Raw genomic sequence first — 21,353 nt, forward strand, 5'->3', positions numbered from 1 at the left:
TCGGGTGATGCTGAGGGAATTAGATTAGGAAATGAGACAAAGTAGTAAAGGAGTTTTGCTATTTAGGGAGTAAAATAAGTGATGATGGTCGAAGTAGAGAGGATATAAAATTTAGACTGGCAATGGCAAAGAAATCGTTTCTGAAGAAGAGAAATTTGTTAACATCGAGTGTAGATTTAAGTGTCAGGAAGTCGTTTCTGAATGTATTTGTATGGAGTGTAGCCATGTATGGAAGTGAAACATGGACGATAGCTAGTTTTGACAAGAAGAAAATAGAAGCTTTCGAAATGTGGTGCTACAGAAGAATGCTGAAGATAAGGTAACTAATGAGGAGGTATTGAATAGGATTGGGGAGAAGAGAAGTTTGTGGCACAACTTGACTAGAAGAAGGGATCGGTTGGTAGGACATGTTTTGCGGCATCAAGGGATCACAAATTTAGCATTGGAGGGCAGCGTGGAGGGTAAAAATCGTAGAGGGAGACCAAGAGATGAATACACCAAGCAGATTCAGAAGGATGTAGGTTGCAGAAGGTACTGGGAGATGAAGAAGCTTGCACAGGAGAGAGTAGCATGGAGAGCTGCATCAAACCAGTCTCAGGACTGAAGACCACAACAACAACAACAGTTAATATGTTATATTGCTTTGTCTAATTTGTCCTTACGTTTTGCAAATCAGTGTACGTATTACACGTGACATGCTCCAAATTTTCACCACTAATCGTGTAATCGGACGCAACCATTCCTTGAATTGCTACCTTTATAAAATATTTTGATGCTTGTGTCATCTCAGACTGATACCTTAATTATACTTGAACCAGACCGGTTTCAGACCGCAAAGAAACCGTGTTACACACTCGAATAACGTAGTACGGTAACTGGAATGGTATATATCGTCCCTCCAACCGCTTACGATACAGTCCGTCACTGCAAAATGCTTCTCAGGATCTACGCTCTGAACCAGGACTATGGTTTCACTAGAGTAATTGCCACCTTACTGCACAACCGAGGAGTCTATGTTGAATTCCACGGAAGACACAGTCATTTCAGGAACCATACGCCTACGAATTGGGTATGAAGAAAACTCTTTGCGATTTGAGAAGACATCGTTCTACACTGAGATACCTTGGAGTTACCTTAGATCACTCACACACCTGCGGCGATGCGTTAATGCCAAACACGTCATCCCGAAACATCATCATCTGGTAATTTGTTGGTAGTAATTGAGTCGCCCGCCCGCGGGTGGTGGATCTGCTATGGCACTCTTTTTTCGGCTGGTTGAAATGCTGGTCCCGTGTAGTATAAATCAGTCCACACGCATGAGGTAGCTGCTAGAGAAACTGCAAGGCTAATTACTGGATGCCTGAAATCAACTCCTACTGATGAACTGTCCTCCGTGTCAGGACAGGCGTAGCTCCTCCTGAAATATGAAGGGAAGTAGCAGCAAATGCCGAAAGAAAGGAAGTCGAACAAAATGAATTATACCCACTGCAAAGACATACTCCACCAGACCTAGGCTGAAGTCTAGGAAGAGCTTTCTACAGTCAAACTCTGCACTAAATACATAGGGCAAGTAAGACTGGGAAACTGTTGGCACCCAAAATATGTGAACCAAGCAGGGGTAAAGCCAACAGGATGCTCACCAGCCAAATGCCAATTGGACTGGACCAGACTGAGGTTACTGAACGCGCTACGAACTGGCTCCGGCAAATCTAAGGACAACCTAATGAATTCGTCATACTTACAAGGAACAACATTGCGCGAATGTGGAGAAGTACAGAAAACGGAACATTTGTGTCAGTGTTGTCCTGATTCTTGGGACAAGGAGGAATTGCTCAGAACATATGAAAATGCTGTAGCTGCTGCTCGTTTGTGGGCAAAGGCTGGTTTTAATTTCGTATGTGTGTGTATGTATAAACTACTTCCATTTTCTTATATGGTATCGTAAATTTATAGAATTATATGTGTCCGCTTCTGACTCGAGCACATAAAAAAAATTGGGTACTGTGAGTCCTTTCTTTTGGTCACTGGCTATATCTTGTATTTACATGTACCTTATTTCAACAATTAGAATTTTGTCCGAAATTCACTTTCTTTAATAATACTGAAGTGCAGGGAGAGGAAGAAATTCGAAAAAGTGCGTTTGACAGTAACAGCGAGCACTGTCTATAGTAAAAGTATCACCACCCTTTTAATCATTGTAAAATAATCTCGGAAAAGAAGGCTATGCCAAAGGCTGTATCGAAAGTGACGATGTTAGAGGTGAAGCATTTGTGATGGTTCTTCTGTCATCTATGTTCTAATTTTCCGTCCATTGCTGTTCATTTATTTGATTTTTCCTTGTCTTAATTTTAGATCGGATCTATTGACTAGTTAATCATGGTTACATTGAGATTTAGATGTGTTTGTGCATAAAGATCACAAACTGATTTACCGCTTCTTTTTTTACATTGAAAATCTTTGGACAGTATTTACTTCTTTTAGGTGTTGAGAGAATTAATGCTTTAAGTATTTTGCTATAACGTCATAAAAATTACGTCTGCTACGCCTCACTGCTCTCTCCTCTAGCACAAGGATACCATTAAATGATCCAAATCCTAACAGACGCTGCTGGATTGTTACCCTGCCTGCTTACCCTCTCTGTCCAGAACGTAATTACACTACTGGCCATTAAAATTGCTACACCACGAAGATGGCGTGCTGCAGGCGCGGCAGGAAGAAGATGCTGTGATATGCAAATGATTAGCTTTTCAGAGCATTCACACAAGGTTGGCGGCGGTGGCGACACCTACAACGTGCTAACATGAGGGAAGTTTCCAACCGATTTCTTATACACAAACAGCAGTTGACCGGCGTTGCCTGGTGAAACGTTGTTGTGATGCCTCGTGTAAGGAGGAGAAATGCGTACCATCACGTTTCCGACTTTGATAAAGGTCGTATCGTATCGCGACATTGCTGCTCGCGTTGGTCGAGATCCAATGACTGTTAGCAGAATATGGAATCGGTGGGTTCAGGAGAGTAATACGGAACGCCGTGCTGCATCCCAACGGCCTCGTATCACTAGCAGTCTTGATGACGGCCATCTTATCCGCACGGCTGTAACGGATCGTGCAGCCACGTCTCGATCCCTGAGTCAACAGATGGGGGCATTTGTAAGACAACAACCATCTGCACGAACAGGTCGACGACGTTTGCAGCAGCAGGGACTATCAGCTCGGAGACCATGGCTGCGGTTACCGTTGACGCTGCATCTAAAAAAAAAAAAAATGGTTCAAATGGCTCTGAGCACTATGGGACTTAACATCTGTGGTCATCAGTCCCCTAGAACTTAGAACTACTTAAACCTAACTAACCTAAGGACATCACACACATCCATGCCCGGGGCAGGATTCGAACCTGCGACCGTAGCAGCCTCGCGGTTCCGGACTGAGCGCCTAGAACCGCTGCATCTCAGACAGGAGCACCTGCGATGGTGTACTCAACGACGAACGTGGGTGCACGAATGGCAAAACGTTATTTTTTCGGATGAATCCAGTTTCTGTTTACAGCATCATAATGGCCGCATCCGTGTTTGGCTACATCGCGGTGAACGCACATTCGAAGCGTGTATTCGTCATTGCCATACTGGCGTATCACCTGGCGTAATGGTATGGGATGCCATTGGTTACAAGTCTCCGTCACCTCTTATTTGTATTGACGGTGGCCGAGCAACTGGGTCGTCACAATACGCCAGTCACTACTCTTGATGAACCGTGGTATCGTGTTGAAGCTGCATGGGCAGCTGTACCTGTACACGCCATCCAAGCTCTGTTTGACACAATGCCCAGGCATATCAAGGCCGTTATTATGGCCAGAGGTGGTTGTTCTGGGTACTGATTTCTCATGATCTATGCTGGGTGAAAATGTAATCACTTGTCAGTTCTAGTATAATATGTTTGTCTAAGAATACCCGTTTATCATCTGCATTTCTTCTTGGTGTAGAAATTTTAATGGCCAGTAGTGTATTTGCTGAAACTCATTTGAAATTTTTGAAATTATATTAATAACAGAAGAAGAAGAAGAATACTCTCATACTCGGGAATGAGAGTATGAGGAGCAGATGCAGGAATTCTCATGGCAAGGTATTAGTGGAGATCGTTTTCCGTTACCTTCCTCCGGCATGTTATGATATGTGAAGTGTGCGCCTGTGTCATGTGAATGATTGTCATAAGTGCTTGCACAGTGTAGCGATGGATGTGCTTTATTATGGATGAAAGGAAGGGAGAGGGTGAATCTCGGTGCTGGCACATAGCCTATCCTTCTCGAAAAGCACGAAGGGGGCCGCCGAGTTTAACGTCACCATCCGGCCGACAGATCATCATCAGCAGCGTTGCGTGCCCTCACTTCACGAGACAATGCGGAGCGGTTTTGAATTTAACTCAAGACACTGGCGCAGAGACTGGTGATGAGAAACTTCACGCCACCACATCTCCCGGCCTGCAAAATAATGGCAGTGAAAATTTCATCGACCAACAGGACTCGAATCGGTTTACTTCCAAGTCGAGAGCCACCGCACAGGCGTGCGGTAGCGGCCTCGCTTACCGAGGAGGATATTAATAACAGGGGAAAACCCAGAAATAAGGAGAATATTTGCCTTAGGAATGAAAGGTAACAGAGGACTGACGCAACTGGATCAGACATCTCCTGACGTATGTTTCTCTGCCAGTAATGCCGGAAGTCTGCTTTTATACTTGTCTTTATCAATACTTCCAATGTTTTCGACATACCGATGTCCTGTAGACCAACATGGTGAAACGTGTATCTGTGTGCCGGAAACTTCAGATTTCGGTGACGCACAACGCTTGAAATAGTCCCTAACCAATAATTTGTAGTTAAAAATACATTCGGTTCTAACCGCCAAGAGGCCACCGATATATCTAAGGCACTGATCTAGGTAGGTCACGTACGGATGTTAGAAGGTTATTACTAATGAACTTGTAGATATTGTGAAGCATTTCGGAATCCGTAAAATTCTACATATCAGAGTCTCCTATTCCAGAACAATCTGGAAGACCAACTTTGATAAGTGCGTAATACTGGAGCAAAGTTAGTGTCGTGGCGTAGAATGTGACGTCGTTTCACACTGATGTACAGATCCTTGCAATGAATCTAAGTTAGGTAAAACTTTTCAGTAATAACAGCAAATTTTATCCACAATGACGTAAAGTAGAATACAAACTAACCACTTAAACATGTGAATGTTAAATTTAAACAGAAGTAAGAAGAGCAAATTAGAATTTTTTGCCGTTTAGTACTGATTCTAAAATTATTGCAGCTAACAAGTAAACAGTCGTGATTACAGCAAACTGTCGAACTTAGGCTGTCACAGTGTTCACAGAAAGTGTCTTCCCGAAGATTCAGCTGGTCTGCTGAGATGTACAATGACCGTTAATAATTACGGACATGTATCTGGTGATGTTATATCCAGCGAGCGCAAAGAAAACTCGATCATACATTATCATGGCCCCACAAACTTGTAGCCGACGTCCGCCATGTTACTTGCCCCAAACATTAACTTATGATGGAAATGTTTTTTTTTTTTTTTTTTAAATATCGCCTTGCGTCATTTACTAACCGTCCCAGATTTTAGCCCGAAGTGAAAAGGAATCACATTCGTAATTGGACTAGTTCAAGCGATATTTCCTTTCATATATGTGAATTTTTGTTGCGCTGTTTACTTTTACCGTAGTGCTATTAATTCTGCCATTTCTCCTTTGAGTTCCTACTAGTCCAACACGGGAAGCTCTCTCGGTAAACGCAGTGAGTTGGAAAGATTGCAAACCGTCGAGATGTAGGAAAATATGTTCTCAATATTCCCGGAAGAAGAAACCACTATATCATTTACTATTTAGAACTGTTATTGCGTGCACGCCGCGGAATTTAAATACAAGAAGAAACCGAAACTAGTAGTCTGCTAACGTTTTGGGACATCAAATATGGTGGCCCCGGCTTCAAAGCAACGTACATCGTAAGTCTGTAACGCCATCTTCACTTATCATACTTCCTTGGTCACAAATCATTCTAGTGTTAATATCTCCAGAAGATGGCCACAAAGGAATGCTAGTAAGTCTCGTTGGTATTGTAGTTGTGAAGTAATTACACATTCCGTGAACTGCGTGCATCTACATAAGATACATGCTCGTAACACTCACAGCTATACATCAGATTGGTCTTGTTAGACCCCTAAATGAGAATAGATATCAAATATTCATTTCTGATAATTGGCTTCCTGTTCCATAATAAATGCCTGTTGCCTGCTAACCGGTGCACACAACTGTGTCGGTTTTTGGCTCCATTCAGCTTTACCAGGCCAAACCATTTTCCGGAACCTGTTAACGTACTATTATAACCGTTCAGGAACTTACCACTGTTTTATAGACTATTTCACGAGACAGCAATATTTATATCTCACATCGTAGTGGATGCAGCAAGATTTGTCGTTGGATCAGTTTTAGTAAATCTTTCTTTATACACAAAACACGCGGTATTATGGGTGACAAACCTATCACGGAAACGTATTGTTGATTCAGCTTTATACGCTATCGTTGGACACCAGTACCCCATTAGCACTTTTAAATTTCCTTCAGTTCTTCGAAAGACGGTTGTGGTACCATTTTTCCAACGGTAGCACTATACTTAAAGAGAGTTCCATCCTATACTAACACCCGTTACATTTCAGTACACATTGAAAATATGTCGTACAGATGTCCCACAGTAAATAGTGCGTAATATTTTTGTTCTCCTTTAGAGCTAAAAATCGCACTGCTTGTGGATAATGATGCCATAGGCACTGAATATCTTGAACAGCTTTCCATGTGCACTGACGGTTTCTTTATGTTCCTAAAACCATTGCTACAGATGGGCTGATGCTGGGATATTTTTATAAGTATTAATCTAAATAAAATGTGATAATCTGAATACGACAATGAATAGACGTACAATGTCTGTAACAGAGATGCATTAATGGTAGGCCTAAGTAAGTGCAAGCTGGAATGCTGTTAATGCTTACTGACTGACATTACTCTGTGACTTAGGTGAGTATAAGAGACAGTCAAATGAAAACAAGACACATGGAAAAAAAATTTGTAAACTGTTTACTATTTTCAAACATAAACACCATAGCTGTTAATACATTCACCCCATGTCTTCATGGAAAAATGTCTGCTGTTTCCTGCGGAACCGTGACCGTATCCAGGCGTGCACCTCGGCGTCTGAAGCAAATCGACGGTCACGAATGTTTTTCTTCAGCGCTTCAAAATTTTTGAGGGGGAAGATCAAGACTCTGTGGAGCGTGTGTAAGGGATTCCCAGCGAAACTTCTGCCGTGTACTCAAAACATTCTTGGCAACATGTGGGCAGGCATTATTCAGCAAGAGAATGATGCCGTCCGTAAACATTCCTGGGCGTTTGCACTTGATAGCGCGCTATAGTTTTTGCGAAGTGTTCACGTTCCACGGGGAGTTAATTGTGGAGCCGTGTTCCGGAAAGTCAATGAGCAGCGGGTGCCTGTAGTGAAAGGAAAAGGTTGTCATTACTTTCCCGGGGCTGGTGTATATGACTTTGGACTTTTTCAGTTGGGACGAACCCATGTGTTTCTACTGTTGCCTCTCGGGCTCAAAATACTGACACTATCGCAACAGTATGGGACAGGAAACGATATTTTTCGTCGTTATGTTGTTCCAGATGCTGCAGCTATGTCTAAATTTTGTTCACCTTCTCCTTCTCCTTCAGGCTGTAGGAAAGCCACAGCACACAGGTTTTCCGGAATGATGACGTGAGCGTTACCGTGACTGATGACCAACGTGAACCGAATGTCTTCCATCGTCCATTGTCATTTCTGACAGCAGTATCCACCGCAGTATCCACGGCAGCAATGACAGAATAGTTGATGACACGATGATCCTGTCCGGACCGGCTGTTGTCTTTCAATGACAACAAACCTTCTAGCTATCTTTTATTCGACGCGACATAGGGTGTTCGCCATACACATCAGACATTCGGCACAAATTTCCCTTCCTGACACTCCTTCGTCTGTAAAAAACCGCACTACACGTCTCAGTTACTCTGTCTCGTCCTCCATAGTGAAGTCGGAGGCACACACGACTCCCTGACCTCACATCGAGCTCATCTAACAGACAGGTGGCACAAACGGTGAACACGTTGTTCCCTCCTGATTCCCAAGAGAGGCCACTGCTAATCTTATACACACACCTACCTGCCGTAGCAACGTCCATACCATGCACATTATATACACTCCTGGAAATTGAAATAAGAACACCGTGAATTCATTGTCCCAGGAAGGGGAAACTTTATTGACACATTCCTGGGGTCAGATACATCACATGATCACACTGACAGAACCACAGGCACATAGACACAGGCAACAGAGCATGCACAATGTCGGCACGAGTACAGTGTATATCCACCTTTCGCAGCAATGCAGGCTGCTATTCTCCCATGGAGACGATCGTAGAGATGCTGGATGTAGTCCTGTGGAACGGCTTGCCATGCCATTTCCACCTGGCGCCTCAGTTGGACCAGCGTTCGTGCTGGACGTGCAGACCGCGTGAGACGACGCTTCATCCAGTCCCAAACATGCTCAATGGGGGACAGATCCGGAGATCTTGATGGCCAGGGTAGTTGACTTACACCTTCTAGAGCACGTTGGGTGGCACGGGATACATGCGGACGTGCATTGTCCTGTTGGAACAGCAAGTTCCCTTGCCGGTCTAGGAATGGTAGAACGATGGGTTCGATGACGGTTTGGATGTACCGTGCACTATTCAGTGACCCCTCGACGATCACCAGTGGTGTACGGCCAGTGTAGGAGATCGCTCCCCACACCATGATGCCGGGTGTTGGCCCTGTGTGCCTCGGTCGTATGCAGTCCTGATTGTGGCGCTCACCTGCACGGCGCCAAACACGCATACGACCATCATTGGCACCAAGGCAGAAGCGACTCTCATCGCTGAAGACGACACGTCTCCATTCGTCCCTCCATTCAAGCCTGTCGCGACACCACTGGAGGCGGGCTGCACGATGTTGGGGCGTGAGCGGAAGACGGCCTAACGGTGTGCGGGACCGTAGCCCAGCTTCATGGAGACGGTTGCGAATGGTCCTCGCCGATACCCCAGGAGCAACAGTGTCCCTAATTTGCTGGAAGTGGCGGTGCGGTCCCCTACGGCACTGCGTAGGATCCTACGGTCTTGGCGTGCATCCGTGCGTCGCTGCGGTCCGGTCCCAGGTCGACGGGCACGTGCACCTTCCGCCGACCACTGGCGACAACATCGATGTACTGTGGAGACCTCACGCCCCACGTGTTGAGCAATTCGGCGGTACGTCCACCCGGCCTCCCGCATGCCCACTATACGCCCTCGCTCAACGTCCGTCAACTGCACATACGGTTCACGTCCACGCTGTCGCGGCATGCTACCAGTGTTAAAGACTGCGATGGAGCTCCGTATGCCACGGCAAACTGGCTGACACTGACGGCGGCGGTGCACAAATGCTGCGCAGCTAGCGCCATTCGACGGCCAACACCGCGGTTCCTGGTGTGTCCGCTGTGCCGTGCGTGTGATCATTGCTTGTACAGCCCTCTCGCAGTGTCCGGAGCAAGTATGGTTGGTCTGACACACCGGTCTCAATGTGTTCTTTTTTCCATTTGCAGGAGTGTAGTTCGTTTTCATTTGGGTGCCCGTTAGACTTCTCTGCACACTAGGATGTTAAGGTGGTTGTGTGTTTCGTATTTGACGACAGAATCTGGAAGAACCCATTGAGCAATGGTAAAAATTGCAGTTTTGAAGAGCGCGCCGCAGCGCGTAGTGTGAAGCAGTCGCCCTCCGCTTCTGGTGGTGGCGTCGCTGTGGCAATCGCAGCTTTGGTGTTTCCCTCTGGTGGGAAAGGGGAAAGGTTGCCTATTCACGTGCATTTAAGGGGCGCTATGAGCTCGCCAGTCAGTCAGTCTGGGTCAGTCTCTCGTCCGCATTTGTTAGGCAGTAAGAGAACTCAGTGAGTGGTCGCTCGGTCGGGGCTTAGTTCTTGCATCTGAGTCTGCGCGTTAGGCCGCCAGTCTGCTCGAGTTTGCTCAGGCAATGGCCATTGGCGGTTGTATCGATCAGTTGGTCGGTCGCGCACTGAGACACAAGATGACTTGTTCGTCTTGAGCGTCGGCGCATGTGAGGTCGCCACGTCAGTCCAGTGGGCCGCGGCGTATCGCGAGGGGTAGTGGCTTCGCGGTCGACACGAGAGCAACAGGAGTCAAACCACGACATCAGTTTGGCCGGTGCGAGCTGCGACGCCGTGGGACGGGAGATCGGCGCGCCTTCCTGCGTCCGTTGAAGCGGCTGGCAGCCGACGGTTCTGGAGAGCGATTTGGGGGTGCTGCGCCAGGTCTTCTCTAGAAGTCGCAGCTTATTAGAAGTTAAGTGACTGGTGATATGTTGTTTGATTTACTCTTGTTTTCTGGGTGAGGTCACCAGCCGTTTTGCTTTGGGTCGTCCCACCATTCTTCTCCGTTTGCTCAACCGCGGGAAGGTTGTTGTTTATAAATTGGGCGGTCCGTTTTTCCATTGTCGAGTGGGGGCGGGTTAGGGCAACCTGCGAGTCGGGTTGTTCAGTAATCTCCCTATCAATATACCGTACGTTAGTAGCTGCCTCTGCCATGTTTGTCGGATTTGGTGTGTTAACGAATTTATTGCTGGGAGTGTAACGGCCTAATACCTGAAATATGTTTTGATCTTGGAAGCTTTGATATTATTGCCTATGATCTTGAGAGACGGTATCTGTGTACTGTAGAGTATCTTAACTATTGTTTGGCCAACCTTTTAGAATTTTATATAAGATTGCATTTCATGGGCTTTTATTTAAATGATCATTTTAGTATATAAAGTTGCCACCCTTCCACCGTAAGACTTTTCTTAGAAGTTGCCGGCCGCGGTGGCCGTGCGGTTCTGGCGCTGCAGTCCGGAACCGCGGGACTGCTACGGTCGCAGGCTCGAATCCTGCCTCGGGCATTGGTGTGTGTGATGTCCTTAGGTTAGTTAGGTTTAAGTAGTTCTAAGTTCTAGGGGACTTATGACCTAAGATGTTGAGTCCCATAGTGCTCAGAGCCATTTGAACCATTTTTTTTTCTTAGAAGTTAAAATCAAGTTGCACCTTCAGTGGCAAGGTTAATATTTTAATTGTTAGTGTTTTGTACCATTTCCATCCCTCCTACGGGGGATGCATAGTTTGTGTGCGTATGTAAATTGTTAAAACTCTTTGTTTAAAGTTATCTGCTGTGTTGCAGATTTGCACCCGTGTAGTATTTCAGCGGCTGTTGTGAGCGGTCGTAACTACGGCCGTGTCAAAAGGGAGCGGCAATGTTTTCTGCCGAAAAGCTCATACAGTCAAAACTTGTTTCTTTCTGCCTCTGAATAAATTGTAACTTTGATATATTTAGAGGGTGCTTTCTGATTATAATTTTAAATCTGTTTCTTTTAAAAAATACTTTTAGGCACTGTTATAGTGAATAAAATTCCCATTTGCTAAAAGGAATTTGGTTATGGTTTCATCAGTTACTCCCTGGCAACTACTTTCATGCTTACATAGTGTGATTAAATGTGTTAATGTTCTTGATGAATCGCTAGTAAATAAATAAATTCTTAAGAATATTCTTTGAAAATTAATCACGGTTCACCCAGTATCCGCCTGTATCGACCTCTCAGACGCAGGCTATCCGGTGCCCCCGTAAGCTGGCGCGCTCGGGGTCGATACTCGTTAGGCTCAGTTGCATGTCTGAAGCATGTGCTTTACGCCTTACGCCGAACGGACAAGCTCATGAAATACAAATTTATAGCTCACTAACCTGTAAGGACCTAGTATAAAAAGAGTCTACTCTTGGACAGTGCTAAAAATAGAAATAGATAGTATCATACAGTACTACAGCATTTACAACCTACAACGGCTATCAGATTTCAAAGACATGCAACTATATCTGTTAAACGACTGCTAATTATGTTCTCCAGCTGCTCCAGCTGTGCTTTCCAGACCTGAAATGATGAAATGAAAAAGTTATATTGCGATGCTATTAACGCTAGATAACTAAACCTTCGTAAAATTTTCGATTGAAGTTGGCACTAATTTTAGTTTCCCGCCAGTCTGGTATTGTCAGGATAGGGTGTGAAGCCGGACATTTTACACTTATTTTGTATGTGACATGCCATTGGAGACCTTATGACTGTACGTGACTAGTGCATTAACTATAAATTATGATTTTTTTTAAATAAAAATGTAGCAATAAAATTTACGATGGTTTCGTAACAGTGGAACATCGCCCCCTCCCCCATTTTTGTGTTCTAGGGCTAAACTCATCATTGCGAAAATGTGTTACTCGTCGCTCTGAAGAAACTGTAATGCTCCTTTACGGCTTCTGGAGATTAGTTCCACGTTTGACAAACGTAAGAAGCCTTGATACACTGCTAGTTCTTACTGCAGAAAATCGTCACAGTCAAATACACGAACAATTTCTCGCTGCCGGCTCGACAAGTGGCTTCGGATACCAACTCAGCTTCTGCCTGCCCTAAGTCATAGCACCTAGGTGAGCTACAATGGAAAAACGTGAGCGTGAGGTAACGTACACTATCCTTGGGTGAGCAAACGCTCCCTCTTGACCGAGATGTTAAAGATGCCTATGGTAATCGATCTCATACAAGAAGGCTTTTCCTTATAATCCGTAAGACACATACAATAAAAATTATACCTTAATAGATAGTGGAGGACCCACTTGTCTGTTCAACATTACTAGTAGGTGCCCACTAAAAAATAAAAATTTGACTTTTCACGACAGATATGTTCGCAGCAAAAAACAGAGTATGGCAAATCTGCATGTATGTCGCGTAAGTAAGATAAACTAACCTTACCAATGTGTGCCCAAGCATAAAAGGTCTGTTATTATTTTTAATCAGTTCAACACAAAAGTATGTATTACTTGATGAATTAAATCCTTTTGGTTGAAGGCCGTGTAAGAACATTCAAAGAAATATAAAACCGACGTCTCGACCAATTTTGTAGCTGTCCTCTGCGCGACTAAACTGCTGCAAAGACGGTCGAAATGTCTATTGCTTAAAAGCGGCACAGCTTAATACAAAAATTAATTTTGTTCAAATTGACACTGGCCATGGATTCATATATAAGCATTATTGTCAGTATCCATTCTATGATTCTCTATAGTCGCCATGAGATAAACAAACGAAATATGTGTGAAACAATAGATTTCGGACATCTTCTGAGTTTGTTTTAATACCCTAACAATAATCGTAACACCTGAATAAAACCTATTAACGGCAGGTACCTAATAACCCAAGAAACAATGACCAATGTGCCCATATCAGATGCACTACTTTCCATTTAATGAAACACCCATTTGCGGGCTTTGCAGTATTTACTACGTGTTCCAGCAGACTAAGCCATATTTGGACGATTACGTGTAGTTTTTAACTGGTCTGGGTCTATATGCTCAAGTCTTGCTTCGAACCTATATAAAATTCAGACGAACTTCAGTAGATATCTAAACGGGGGAAAGGGCTCTCTGATATCCAACAATCAAGTACACAAGCAAGCTGGATTGTGAGGAAATTTTTATTCGAAACTTACCAATGAGGTTTGCATAAAACGACTGACAGTTACGTGAGGGTCTTCGTGGATCCCGTATTTAGTCCACGTGTGGGTGTTGTTTACAGAATTCTGTAGATTTCTCAATGCGATTAAAATCGGAGAAGGATCTGTAACTTGTATACTATCGTCCATTTGTCATCTTTCACTGTGGTCATTGTTCTCTTATTGAGGGTACATTTATTCCATCTATGTTACACGCTGGTATAAAGTGAGCCCTGCACATGTCATAGTACTCACTAAAAAGCATTATTCTGACTCCAAAAATTGCTATCAACAATGTATGGGGGAGTCAGATGACAAAATTACGAAGTGTTATTAATCCTCCGTCAAACGTGACATATTCTTCAAAGGTAGATTGTGCACTGTCCACATTTGCTTGTAACAATATCTTATGCAATTTGCGATAGGACTGTTAGTCGATGTAAGCCACTTAAATTTTATTTTTTCTACATTTAGAAGTCTGGTACCATAAACACTTAATAGTTTTCTTTGAGTCTGTACATCCAGAATGTTTCATAAACTGAAAGACCTCCGGCAAAATGACACATGGATTCGTTTGCCTTTTTTTAAAAATCGAGGTTTCTCTCTTTGGATATGATGGTACCTCTGCTAACCAATGTGGTATTATTGTGATTCTATACATCAGACACGACGGAGAGGTTAGGAAAGTGACTTAGTGGATTGGCCCGCAGCAGTTTTATCAGGACTACTTGTCATCATCTCTTCTTCCCTTGAGGCGAAATTCTAGTGACCCAGATTTGTTCTCCTCTGGAGTGCGAAGTGACAACCTAAGAGTCGACGTCTGGAACCCTGCAACCCAATAGCAATTTCATATACGGAGATTGGTAGCTTCAGCAAGAACGACAACTGTTTAAAAATATGATAGCGTTTTTTATAGGGCGACACCATAATAAATTTGGTGGTAATGACGCATTCAGAGTGTGGGCACTGAAGATGAAAGAAGCTTGGTTTGGGGTACATTTACCTGTCGTTTATGACACGACACATAAAACAATAAAAGCCTGTCCTAACGAATTATCAAGTAAAAAATAGGAGATTCACTCAGACGACTAAATACAGTACTTCAAACGCAGAATATCCTTCAAGAGGCAGATCGAGGCTTTTATCTGTTGCATAAGAGCATCGGTGAACTGCATCTTCTGCGAAATCCGGTTATTAATCAACATAGAGAAAAAGTGCTACGTTGTATGGTAGCACCAGGACAAAGCGTATAGCCATGGTAATGCAAAGAATGAAACTTCCTTCAGCTACAGCGTCCCATAAAAAGAAAGCACATTATTCTGATTGACATGACTATCAGACGTTGTAAACAAAACACTAAAAATTAATATAAAGGATGATTCAGTTGCTCCTACCGATGTCGTTTCATGCAGCTCTCAATGTTATATGTGGCCTTCAAAAACTACATGCGAGATTTTCATATTCTGTCGCTCGCTACGCGCAAAGAATTAGTCCTACACAAAGACTAAATGGAATCTTTTTTGTTGGGAATTTCACGTAGTTAAATTTTATAGCGGGGTACGTTTTCATGGAGGCCATGGTTTTCGAGTTGTTCAAGAAAAACGTTCGAAATTGACCTTCAAACACACCTCATCAGTCAAGATTTCTATGTTGTTCGTGGCACTCCGTGCTATATCTGTACAAAAATTTCAATTTCCGACTACACGATCTGTTTCCGGTATTCGACCATTTTTGATCTCTATTGATTGAGCTTTCACTCTACCAGCATAGTTGGTTATTTCGTTAACACATTAATTTAAAAGTGCCTGTGAAGGTAATGAAAGAACTACGACTTTTATAAACTTTACACTAAAACTAATTACGTTCACAGTTTTATCCAGACTTAAAGCACAGTAGTTTCGTAGTCAGAAGGCCTGACGTATGCAACGATGTAATTGTTTATTTTATGCTCTTAAAAATCACAAAATCCATAGGTAAAGCTGAAACAAAGTGTCAGTGAAGACCAGTAAAGGTCGCATGTGGGGAATAATTCGTGTAATCGCCAATTTTTGTACAGTAATAGGAGACAGTGTCATGAACAACCTACTATAAATCCTGACTGGTGTGGCCTGAATATGGGAGTGGTGCGACTGAAGGTCACTTTTGTAAGTTTTTCTTGAATAACATGAAAACTACGGCTTCTAGTGAAAACGTATCCCGGCACTAAATTTAACTGCATTAAATTTCCTACAAAAATGATCCCGTTCATTTTTTGCTGTAGAATTGATAGTTTGCGCGTAGCGAACAAATTAATATAAAAATCTCGAGCTTGGTTTTTGAAGGCTAGAGGTAGCATTGCCGTCTGCATAAAACGATAGCACAAGGGGCAGCAGGATCACCCAGTATGAAGCACTCCAAAAGGGCGTTCAAAGATAACCTTTATCAAACAATTATTCATTTGTCGTTCGGGATTAAGTGACGAAACTATCACAAAGCATGCTTAACTAATTAATTCGGGAACCATGACAGTTTTACATCTGGAAGCTGTCAGCTGCCGCGCATAAACATTTGCAGAGTTTATTTTAGACTGATTTTTGTACACTGGTCAGCCATGACATTACGACTACGTACCTAATAGCCGAGATGTCCACCTTTGGCACGGATGATAGAGGTGACACGTCGTAGCATAGAAGCAATGGTAGGTCGCTGGAGAGAGTTGGCACCACATTTGGACACACAAGTCACATAATTCATAAAGGGGTGTGTGGTCTGCAACCAGTGTGCGATACTCCTTAACCGCCATGGTGGCTTGCACGATCTCCAATGGGCCTATGGAAGACCACGAGAATGTTCCTCGGAGCATAACTGAGCCTCCGCCAGCTTGTCTCCGTCACGCAGTACAGGTGTCAAGGAGCTGTTGTCCTGGAAGTCGACGCCCTCCCATCGGCATGATGAAGATGATATCGGGATTCATTAGCCCACGCAACGCTCTGCCACTGCGCCAACGTCCAGTGCCGATGGTCACTTGCCATTTCAGTCGTAGCTGCCGATGTCGTGTGGTGTTAACACTGGCAAATGCATAGGAAGGCCGGCTGTGGAGGCCCATCTATAGAATGTTAGGTGGGTAGGCGCCCTGTGTGTTCACACACACACACACACACACACACACACACACACACACACACACTTGTACTTTGCCCCGCATTGAAGTCTGATGTTAGTTCCGCCATAGTTCGCCACCTGTCCTGTTTTACCTGTCTGGTCAGTCTACGACGTCAGACATCATTAAAGTCAGTACGTGGTTTCACCGTTGAAGACACTCACCACAGCACTCTTTGAACACCGTACAAATTCTGCAGTATGCGAAATGCTCGTGCCGAGTCTCCGGGCCATCAAAGTCAACCCTCGGTCAAAGCCAGATAGATCACGCGCCTTATCCATTCTAAACACGGACAGCACGCCCACTGATGCTATGCGCCGTGCGTGTGTCTGACTAGCAGTCATTCCTCACCAGGTGACGCTGCTATCGCCTGGACGGGTTTATATCGATAGTACGTAGGTTTTCATAATGATCTGGCTGAGCAGTATAGATGGTAACTTTGGTTTTGCAGTTAGTTACTAAGCTGGTTTCTTCTAACAATGCTCTGTGTGCATAAAACTTATCGAAACACGTGATCCATATGGAGTAGTTGTATCTGTTTACGGCTTCTGCCACTGTGCCTACACAGTAGACTCGTTGACGGCAGTCCAGGAGCGAAGCTCTTGATCGAGGAGTGTTTGGCGCAGCTTACTGCACAATGCCAGTGGCGGCTACGGCGCCCAGCCAGTGTCATGCAAACGAGGAAGTCGCCCGGCGTACACGAAGCGGGGAAGATTACTAACCGAGCCCACAGTTACCCTGCCATTAACTTGCCGAGTGAATTTCCGCCTTAACAAGACACCATCAGATTATTTTTCCTTCTTTAGCCAAACGTATTTACGCAGTTTTAGTGGATTGTTGTCTCATCTTACAGAGTAAAATAATCGATATATTGTGTCAGTAGTGACACTGGAGAAATCTTTACAGTTTGTTACGCAGAATGAATTTCACTCTGCAGTGGAGTGTGTACTAATGTGGAACTTTATGGCAGATTAAAATAAAGTGCGGGACCGGAACATTAACCCGGAATTTGTACCTTTCTGGGTTCAAATACTAATCGGCACACAGTTCTAATTTGCCAAGAAGTTTCAGCGTGTTATGGTTTTATTCTTGCGTCATTTAAACAAAAAAATTAGCAGTTAATTGTAAGCACTTCTTTAGGTGATAATATATGTACGAGTATTGGCGTTGTCGAAATACATTAAGCTTTTTATTTAATTTAATTTAATTTTTTATATTAGACGCTGATTCAATAACAGGTTTCATTTCCAGGTGTAGGTGTCAAAAGTACTATACTATCTAAAGTTCGTAAGTCTTTACAGGTCTGTGTGTCATTAAAAACAGCCATTTTATTTACAAGCGATTGTGCGTGCTCGTATGAGTGGTACCAAAGCGTGGGTACTTACAGTCATCTTAAATCAATAACATACTAATAGAAATGATATTGTTGAAGGCTATGAAATTTTTAGAACCTAGAGTGTGAACAAGAAATAAAAACTATTTTGTCTTTTTCATATTCAAACGGCTAAATATATCCTGGTTAGGAAAATAAGATAAACTGCTAGAAGTTGCATCAACCTGCATAATGCTACTTACTGTAGCTACTGAAAATATTGTTTGTGTTACGCCAGCTGCATTATGACTTCTTACTTTCGACTGTGTCTTCCTTGGCAGAATTATTACAGCTCGTAATACTTAAATGGAGGGTAAAAACTGTAGTAGGGAAAAAATTGAACTTGGCTGCCGGACTCCTATGTACCATTAATTTTATCCAAACATCTGATACGTGCAAATGACGGTTTCGCAGCGTTGTCAGTGCAATAAGATATAAGATATTCCCGTGTTCTTTCCCTTGTCACTTGTTGACAAGAAATCCGAAAACCTTTTTTATTATCTGACATATTTCGTTAGAATTCGTCTTCCGACTACTTATCATCTATCAGCAAGTTCACTACCGGCGAGTATCTTTACTATTCGTTAACACACTGCAATATCATGTTTAGGACATAAGGGGACCACTATATGTGAAAGTATAACTAAACGAATCTCAGCAACGTGTATCGGTGGCTACAGCATTTGTGAAGGATGTAGGAAAGAAGGCTTCCTAACATGTAAGACCATAACGACTCTTCTCTACTGGGAAGACCGTGACCGTGAAGTTAGCCGTGATCTTGACCGTTAAACACTCGTTAAACAACTAACATCTGGATAAGAAGTGCTGTTAGACACTGGTATTGCACATAGTCAGATCAGATTTTGGAAAAAAAAAACTAATGGGTTGGGTTGTTTGGGGGAAGAGACCAAACAGCGAGGTCATCGGTCTCATCGGATTAGGGAAGGGAGTCGGCCGTGCCCTTTCAAAGCAACCATTCCGGCATTTGCCTGAAGCGATTTGGGGAAATCAAGGAAAACTAAATCAGGATGGCTGCACGCGGGATTGAACCGTCGTCCTCCCGAATGCGAGTTCAGTATGCTAACCACTGCGCCACCTCGCTCTAAAAAAAAATATAAAATAAAACAAAAAAAAATTTATCCAGTTTGTTTAAATGTAAATGTGGTGCAGATAACAGTATTACAGACGGTAATGAAGGAAAACGATAGTGATCCGAACGTTGTGGTTTTGCGTCAAACAAACCGGAAGGATGTATGTGCAACATGACATCGATAAACTTGAAGAGGACAGGGAATGAAGAATTATCGTCAATATTACTCGTGATTTAGTGCACCGTCATTGTGTATGCCCACACTAATACAAAAAAAGAAAGCTATGAAATGAAATGGCACCCCAGACTACCACTTCTGTTTGTCGGGTCGAAAGGCGAGCAACAGTCTGGTTGGTATCCCACTGCTCTCCGGGGTGTCTCCAGACGCGTCTTCGGCCTGGAATCTCATTAACTGAAGTAGAGTTGTCTTCAGTGATGAGTCCGAACTTCGAATTGAGCCACGATGACCAGCGAAGACGTGTCTGGAGACGCGCTGAACAGTACTGGGATACCGACCCGACTGTCGCCAGCCGTATGGTGCGACAGCCAAAGTGATGATCTGGGGTGTCATTTCTTTTCATAGCAGGATCCCTTTGGTTGACAGCCGTGGCACTCCCACAGCGCAGCGGTATGTCGACTCTCCGTTTTGTTGCCCTTATTGGAAAGCCAACCTCGGCTTACATTTCGATAAGATAATACCCGCCAGCACTAAGCAGCGTTTCTACTATTTGTCTTCGTGTTTGCAAATCCCTATTTGGCCAGTAACGTCGTCGGATTTCCCCCCAGCTTGGAGCATTATGGGCATGTCTCTCCAACGGCGTCGGAATCCTGGCGATCTATAACTCCAATTAGACAGGATTTGCTAAGATATTCCTCAGGGGACATCCAACAACTTGTAAGTAGGCTGTTTAGGTTTTTATGTTGGTAACGCCACGTAGCGCTCTATATGAAAATCACTGACTGTGCTGTGTGCAGCCTGTGGCTGGTTTGTGTTGTTGGAGTATATGCTATTGTCGTGTTGGGCAGTTGACTGTTAAAAGCGCGTAGTGTTGCGCAGTTGGAGGTGAGCCGCCAGCAGTGGTGGATGTGGGGAGAGAAATGGCGGAGTTTTGAGACAGAATGATCTGCACGTGTGCCCATCACAGACAGTAAATTTGTAAGACTGGATGTCATGAACTGATATATATATATATGACTTTTGAACACTATTAAGGTAAATACATTGTTTGTTCTCTATCAAAATCTTTCATTTGCTAAGTATGCCTATCAGTAGTTAGTGCCTTCAGTAGTTAGAATCTTTTATTTAGCTGGCAGTAGTGGCGCTCGCTGTATTGCAGTAGCTCGAGTGACGAAGATTTTTGTGAGGTAATTGATTTGTGAAAGGTATAGGTTAATGTTAGTCAGAGCCATTCTTTTGTAGGGATTATTGAAAGTCAGATTGCGTTGCGCTAAAAATATTGTGTGTCAGTTTAATGTTGATCAGAATAGGTAAAGAGCGAAATGTCTGAGTACGTTCAGTTCTGCTCAGCTGTTTGAAAATCAAATAATGTAAGAGGTTTATTAGCACAGTAATTCATTAATTTTTCTAAGGCGGCGTTTCAAACTGTATCCATCAATTCCAAACCGAAAAGGTAGGCCAGAGGTGGACCAACGCTTATTGAGATCAAGGCGCTAATGAGACAACGCGTCATTGACTTGCCCAATTTATTAACCTCTGTTGAGTAAATCATCCAGTTTTTCTAAAATTGTAATGATTTGTTTGTCTGCAAATATACATCACATGTACCGATATCCCTCCCATTCCGGTAATTCTTTCGTAGTGCGTCATTTTCTATAACATAGTTCATACCGGCCAAGTTAAAATATGTGCAAGGTCTTTAGAAAAGAGAAAACGAAACACGGGCATGAGTTCTGTTAAAAGAAATGGGAAAGGAAAACGAGGCAAGACTGAAGAAGAAAAGAGATCGCTGACAGTCTTCTAAAATAAGAGAGAAGTTATGTCCAGTAAAGGTGCAATGAAGGTCTTGGACTCCACATTCCTTTTCAGTATTCTCGGCAATTATGGTGAGAATTACGCTATTT

The sequence above is a fragment of the Schistocerca serialis genome, chromosome 5 (assembly GCF_023864345.2).
Source record: "Schistocerca serialis cubense isolate TAMUIC-IGC-003099 chromosome 5, iqSchSeri2.2, whole genome shotgun sequence".
NCBI classification, from domain to species: domain Eukaryota; kingdom Metazoa; phylum Arthropoda; class Insecta; order Orthoptera; family Acrididae; genus Schistocerca; species Schistocerca serialis.